The sequence below is a fragment of the Uranotaenia lowii genome, chromosome 1 (genome assembly GCF_029784155.1).
Source record: "Uranotaenia lowii strain MFRU-FL chromosome 1, ASM2978415v1, whole genome shotgun sequence".
NCBI classification, from domain to species: Eukaryota; Metazoa; Arthropoda; class Insecta; order Diptera; family Culicidae; genus Uranotaenia; species Uranotaenia lowii.
In genome coordinates this window covers 8,305,719-8,313,801 of record NC_073691.1, presented here as the reverse complement: position 1 = coordinate 8,313,801, position 8,083 = coordinate 8,305,719, and positions in this window count along the sequence as shown.

The window sequence follows — 8,083 nt, the reverse complement described above, 5'->3', positions numbered from 1 at the left end:
GGGTCTACTCTCCGAGACCCATCTAAAACCCGGTGACAGTTTCTGGCTGCCGGATCACATCATCGTTCGACTTGACCGCACCAGCTCCAGGGGGGGCGGGGTGGCCATCGTAGTACGAAAAGGAATAATCTTCAAGATCTTGCCGCACATTCGCACCACCATCATCGAAGCCATAAGTGTAGAGGTTGAGACAACGACTGGAAATGTCCGGTTCATGGCAGTGTACTGCCCACGGCAGTGCTTCGCCAGCAACGGGTTGGCAGCACACTTTTCCAGGGACCTCACTGCCATCACACGTTCCAGCTGCCGATTTGTAATCGGTGGCGATTTCAACGCCCGCCACGAAGCATGGCGGAACTATCATCAAAACCAAAACGGTCGGCTATTATTCGACCACTCGCAGCATGGGCTCTACACAGTGGAATTTCCGGACGAACCAACGTATGTCTCCCGGGCGGGAAACCCCTCGACTTTGGATTTGTTCCTGTCTAACACCACGATCTCCAAGCCGCAGGTGCTAAACGAGCTTAGTTCTGACCACTACCCTGTGGTGGCAAGTATTGGCAATGCAGCTCGGCGTCCACCACAACTTCGCAAGGACTACCATCGGGTCGACTGGGTTCGTTTCTCACGAATGGTTGACGAAAACATCGAAGAGGACCCGCCGCTCGAGGACGAGGCAGACATCAATCGGGCTCTGGAGAAACTACACCGAGCGATCACTGTGGCCGACGAGACGTGCATCCGACGTGTTCCTGTGAGGGGTAAGTTTATTGCTATTGACTCCCACACCCAGCTCCTTATTAGACTTCGCAATGTTCGTAGACGCCAGTTTCAGAGGACCGGAGATCTGAACCGTAAGATAGAAGTGTCCGATCTTAATAAGTTGATCTCTTCCAGAATGGACTCACTCAAAAACAAAAATTTTGAACGTGTCATCCAAAACTTGGATGAACGTTCCAGACCGTTCTGGAAGGTTGCCAAAGTACTTAAATCACACCCTAAACCAGTTCCCCCTCTTAAAGTTAGTGACGGTCTGCTCATTTCACCTGTCGAGAAAGCAGATGCGATAGGAAACCACATCGCCTCATCGCATTTGCTTGGCTCGAACATGGTCAGTCCATTTGTAAGTCAGGTTGCTCAATGCGTCCACTCCCTTGATAGCTCCTCTTGCGTAGTACCCCGAGAAGACCAAATCTCTGCCGAAAAAGTGAGCTCAGCGCTGAGGGCTACCAAGAACATGAAAGCTCCCGGGTTTGATGGAGTTTTTAACATTATCTTAAAGAAACTTAACACCAAAGCCTACCTGCTGTTGAGCACTATCTTCAACAAGTGTTTAGAATTGCACTATTATCCAAGCATCTGGAAGGAAGCCAAGATCGTTCCGATTCTCAAACCCGGAAAAGACCCTACTCTGCCCTCAAGTTACCGACCTATAAGTCTCCTCTCAGCGCTGGGCAAACTGTTTGAAAAACTAATTCTCAATCGTATGCTACAGTTCGTACAGGACCACAATATATTATTGCCTGAACAGTTTGGTTTCAGACATGGTCACTCCACCACCCACCAACTAGTAAGGGTAATGAACACCATCCGGAGAAATAAGGCTGTTTCCAAGTCCACAGCTATGGCTTTACTAGACGTCGAGAAAGCCTTTGACAATGTTTGGCACGAGGGACTTGTGTACAAGCTTTGTTCCTTCAATTTTCCAAAACATTTGATAAAAATCATCCGTAGCTATCTTCAACAAAGGTCGTTCAAGGTATCTTTAAATGGATCCCTATCAAACACGTACGCCATTCCAGCAGGTGTTCCGCAGGGCAGCCTGCTTGGCCCTCTGCTTTATAGCCTATACACCTCTGACATTCCATCACTAGGCAATGGCTGCGTATTCTTTCTATTCGCGGACGATACTGCAATTGCCGTCAAAGGGAGAAAACCTCGCGAAATTACTAACAAACTGCAGCGATGCCTTGACACCTTTGTTGACTACGCAAATAAGTGGAAAATAAAAATAAACGCATCTAAAACCCAAACCATTCTGTTCCTGCACAGGCAATCCCCTAAACTGGTACCTTCCCCATCTTGCGCTGTGACTATGAATAACACAACGGTTGAGTGGTCCGCTGAAGTCACCTATCTTGGCTTGTTGATCGATCAAAAACTATTATTCCGCTCTCATATTGAGAAGACACTGTTAAAATGCTCCGCTTTGATCAGGTGTTTGTATCCATTGATAAAACGTAGATCCCGCCTCTGTAGGGGTAACAAACTGGCCGTCTATAAACAAATAATTGCACCCGCGATCTTCTACGCTGCTCCGGTGTGGGGGTCATGTGCACAAACTCACAGGAACAAGCTCCAGAAGATGCAGAACAGATTCCTGCGGATGATTCTAGATCGGCCGTTCGATACTAGAATTTCGGAACTCCACCAGGATGCAAATATCCCAATAGTTGATCTTAAAATTAATGATATTGTTTCCAAATTTAAAGAAAAATGCCAAATCTCTGAACATGCTTTAATAAGCAACCTGTACATAGTAGATTAGTTGTATATTAGGATAATTTTATTGTAGTTGTACATAGTAGCTTTAGGTAGGAAATCTTTTAAATTCAAGAAAAACAATCCCACTAAGGTGGTCAACACGAACAATTTATCCAAGATTGAACATTGTAAATACTTATCAAAAGACAGAAACAAAGCTGAAAAGAGAAAATTCTGTATCACTTCATCAAATGTAAATATGTAGTTTAAAAACCAAAATCTGAGAATAAACATAATATTAATGCAATGAATGAATGAACATTCTCTCATTTTCGCTACTTTTTGCTTAATTTGTTTTGTTCGTTCATTTCAACGCAATGCTCATCGCATTTGTTGTACCTACTGTGTTGAATTTTTTTCATCATCGATTCCGGCGTTTTCCGGTGGTGGTGTTTTTATTTCGGTTCCCTGGTCAAGCAAGCCACCAAAAAACAACAAAAAACTAAAAAAAAACTCGACTCAGAGTTCAACAAACTCATAATCACATCTAGAGCTAGGTTGAGCCTCCTCTAGTGGTGGTACTGCTGGAGCCTGTGGTTAGTTTTTTTTCCGTTTTTTTAAAATTCTTTTATTTTTGGCAGAGCCTATTAAACGCGAGTAGGTATACTTTTTCTCCTCATGTTTTGCTTTTGTTTTTATTGAAAATAAAAAAAAAATGAAAAAAGCTGGTGCTTCCTCCATATTTCGCTGGTGTGAAATTCAACATTTAGCGAATTACTTCACCAGGGTCTTGGTTTTATTTTTAAAATCAAGAAGACAAAAAAATATGAGTACTTGCAGAAGTGGCTAATTAAGTTGCAGTCACCGATGCAAAACGCCATTACTTTAGTGAGTTATTAACCTTGAAAAAGTAGAACCGAAACGTCCCGAAAAGTGTCCATAAAAAGCAACGGGTTTTGGATGCAACTCGGGATTACTCAACAAATTTTCTTGAACAGAACAAGCTGTGAAAAAATAATCAATGATGTGGTTACTTCGATGTTCACTGTTTTTGGGTATATAGTAGAAACTTCAAATGTGCAATGTAAAGTGTGGTTTAAAAATACTTACTACTAGCTCGTAAAATTGAGCCAATTTGAAACCTGCTTCAAGTAAGTACCCATGAACAAACTCGTTTCCAGACAAATAATTCCCGATTAGCAAACAAGGAAAATTCGTTCATTTGTTCCCATCAATGGGAAGAGCGAGCGAGCGAGCAAAAATGTTTTGAGCTGCTGTGAGCGGCATCGTAAAAATTCGTGCAGCCTCACACCTGTTCTGTATTCCCACGCATCTTTCGTTGCCGTGTGTTTTCTTTTTACCATTAGGTATAGGGTACGAGTACACTGCTAGACGAGCTGGTTTTCAGTAGTTTTTTTTTTCATTCTTCCTCCCCTCAGTCGTTTCCCATTCCGTGGGAGGCTGCTTTCCTAGAGGTATCTCGATGTCTAGGCATGGAGAGATGATCCCTACCTTCTAGGTTATGCTATGGGAACGTCGTCTCTGCGGAAGGAAATTCTAGACCGTAAAGCTGATTAGGTGTACAACCCCCTCGAATCTAGCCCAATAAAAGCTCTAGTCTCAAGAAAAAGTAAACAAACATTTGACTATTACAAAAAAAAAAATGACGGAATTAAGTTGAGAATGCGAAGTGAATTTTTTAAAAATTCAGTCATATTCGTCATTTAAATTATTTTTTTGTTCCATTTCTTAACTTTTTTGTTATATTTTGTCATGTCAATCCTTCTAATGATTTTTTGCTGTTTTTTGTTATTTTGTCAATTTTATGATTTTCGTCATTTTTGTTATTTTCGTCATTTTTGTCATTTATGCAATTTTTGTTATATTTATGGTTTTTTGTCATTTTCGATATTTTAGTTATTTTAGCATAATTTGACAATTTTGCCAATTTTAGCAATTTTGATAATTTTGGTAAATTTCACAGTTTTGATAATTTTGACTATTTTGAGAATTTTGACGAAATTTTGACAATTTTGACAATTTTGACAATTTTGACAATTTTGACAATTTTGACAATTTTGACAATTTTGACAATTTTGACAATTTTGACAATTTTGACAATTTTGACAATTTTGACAATTTTGACAATTTTGACAATTTTGACAATTTTGACAATTTTGACAATTTTGACAATTTTGACAATTTTGACAATTTTGACAATTTTGACAATTTTGACAATTTTGACAATTTTGACAATTTTGACAATTTTGACAATTTTGACAATTTTGACAATTTTGACAATTTTAACAATTTTGACAATTTTGACAATTTTGACAATTTTGACAATTTGGCCAATTTTGATAATTTTGACAATTTTGACAATTTTGACAATTTTGATAATTTTAACAATTTTGACAATTTTAACAATTTTAACAATTTTGACAATTTTGACAATTTTGACAATTTTGACAATTTTGACAATTTTGACAATTTTGACAATTTTGACAATTTTGACAATTTTGACAATTTTGACAATTTTGACAATTTTGACAATTTTGACAATTTTGACAATTTTGACAATTTTGACAATTTTGACAATTTTGACAATTTTAACAATTTTGACAATTTTGAAAATTTTGCCAATTTTGACAATTTTGACAATTTTGACAATTTTGACAATTTTGACAATTTTGACAATTTTGACAATTTTGGCAATTTTGACAATTTTGACAATTTTGACAATATTGACAATTTTGACAATTTTGACAATTTTGACAATTTTGACAATTTTGACAATTTTGACAATTTTGACAATTTTGACAATTTTGACAATTTTGACAATTTTGACAATTTTGACAATTTTGACAATTTTGACAATTTTGACAATTTTGACAATTTTGACAATTTTGACAATTTTGACAATTTTGACAATTTTGACAATTTTGACAATTTTGACAATTTTGACAATTTTGACAATTTTGACAATTTTGACAATTTTGACAATTTTGACAATTTTGACAATTTTGACAATTTTGACAATTTTGACAATTTTGACAATTTTGACAATTTTGACAATTTTGACAATTTTGACAATTTTGACAATTTTGACAATTTTGACAATTTTGACAATTTTGACAATTTTGACAATTTTGACAATTTTGACAATTTTGACAATTTTGACAATTTTGACAATTTTGACAGTTTTGACAATTTTGACAATTTTGACAATTTTGACAATTTTGACAATTTTGACAATTTTGACAATTTTGACAATTTTGACAATTTTGACAATTTTGACAATTTTGACAATTTTGACAATTTTGACAATTTTGACAATTTTGACAATTTTGACAATTTTGACAATTTTGACAATTTTGACAATTTCGACAATTTTGACAATTATGACAATTATGACAATTTTGACAATTTTTACAGTTTTGACAGATTTGACCATTTTGACAATTTGACAAATTTGACCATTTTGGCTATTTTGACAATTTTGACAATTTTAAACAATTTTTTCGGGTTTGATTATTTCGACGATGTCGACAATTTTAATTATTTTGATTTTCGATAATTTTGTTGGTTTTTATTATTTAGAGTTTTAACAAAGTTTAAATTTTTTATAATGTTGGAAACCGTTTTAAAATTTTTGACAATTTTATAATTTTGTAATTTGGAAAAAAAACCCTTATGATTTTCTCATCTTTTTATCTTTGTTAGGAGACTCGGTTTTCAGCCTTCACCATTTCAATAAAAAGGTATGAGAAGTAGGCGTTGCTTCGTATTTCCAGCAACGAAAAATTCAATGCTTACTTGAATGCACGCTTTCTCCAAAGTTCAATTTTGATTTAAAAACGGGAATTGCTATCGAATTCTTTGCATTGCTTAAAAAAGCAGTCAATATCGAATATGAATTATCCAAAATGTTTTTTTGGACATTCATGCAGAAAAACTTTTCCTAATTAGCTAAACTGCAATTTTTTTTTCAGTTTTCTATTCACCATTCTTCGATGGCACGAAAAGACCAATTTGCACACTGCGTAGCGGTTATAAATTTGGCAAATCTTTTTCCAGAAAAAAATCCTTTTTTTACCCCCGAACGAATCCTTTTTTATGACGCTGACCCTGAAACCATAAAGTTTTGGCAACAGACGGCTAGCAACAAAAAAGGGAAACATTTGAAGCCAGTCAGCAAATTGCCCCTGTCCCAATGAATACCTTCTTTTCGCCTGCTAAATTACTTCTAAACTCTTTCGTCAGCTTCGTTCAAAACGTCCAATTTACGGTATTATCCGCAATTTTGCGAAAAAATACTCGTTTCGTTTTCGAAAATTGCACCACCAACGCCTGATGGGAGTCGTCGTCGTCGCCATCAGTCATCATAAAAAATGCCTTTGGTTTTTTTTTGGGTTCTGTTCTGTTGTTGTTGCTCAATCCATGTTCATGTCCCGTTCTGTGAATATTATTGTCTTGGAACCCTTCCATAACCCGGTCCGGTCCGTTTCGTTTTGGGTCGGTTGGTCGGAAGGCCATCATCATTTAGTAGAAGATTCCTAACAGCAGCAGCAGCCAAGGCAAATTGGCGAAAATTATGTAAGAAAAGACACAGTTAGAGAACAAGAGGGAGAAAAGGGCAAAAAAAAATGCGAACCCTTCGCAGACATCTTTTTGCTTATTAGGTGTTCCCTTCGCTTTTGCATACCTCTGTGATTTTTTTCTCACTCGGCTGAGACGCACGCACGCACCCCTTTGGGTCTTTGGGAGCACCGCTCCAGAAGGGTTTTCGAACGATTTGAAGAGACCTTGATGGCTTACAGGTTGGGGTTCTGTAGACCTGTTCGAAGAATATTTTGTCGACGCTAGAAGCCTCAGATTGAAATCAGTTTTGTCAGTTCACTAGATTTGTTTCTAAAAAGAAAGAAAAACACGTGTGTTTCAAAAGCTCAGCGCCTACTGTACGATTTGGTTGAGGAAACTCATTCATTCGATAGTTATCAAATAAAATGTGATATGGTTCAATGAGTTCAATAATGTAAATGGAAGGAAATTCTTTTACCCAAAACATATGGCCAACAACAATTGAAATTAATTCTCACCATTTCCGGCGCCATGCTGACCTCAGCATACATTTTGCATCAGGTTCGCCCGAACACATTTTCTTAAAAACTTTTTCAGGTGATGCTGACAGGCAGGTCCATCAAATGCTCCAAGCCGGCACAGATACCATCAGCCATATGTTACCGAAACTTAAAAGCATCAACTTTATGATGATCTACGCGATACGTCCGAAAATAACATTCCCCCTTCCCTTCTTCAACATTCTTCGTTCTTATTTTCGTTGCAGCTTCCCTCTTCCCAGACGTTTCGTCGAAATGGAGAAACATCTCAAACTCCAAGCCGAAAACCCGGTTGGGGAGCATGTTTTGAAAACCGATAATTTGAGAATAATGAAACCGAACGGTACTGCTCATATAACAAACATTCGGCATGTGTTTTTTCGATGTTGTTGCTTGATGTGCTCCCGTTGTTGCCTCATCCCGCTGAATTATCCCCATAGTTATACTACCAGTCCAGCCAGAGCGTCTAATTGGAA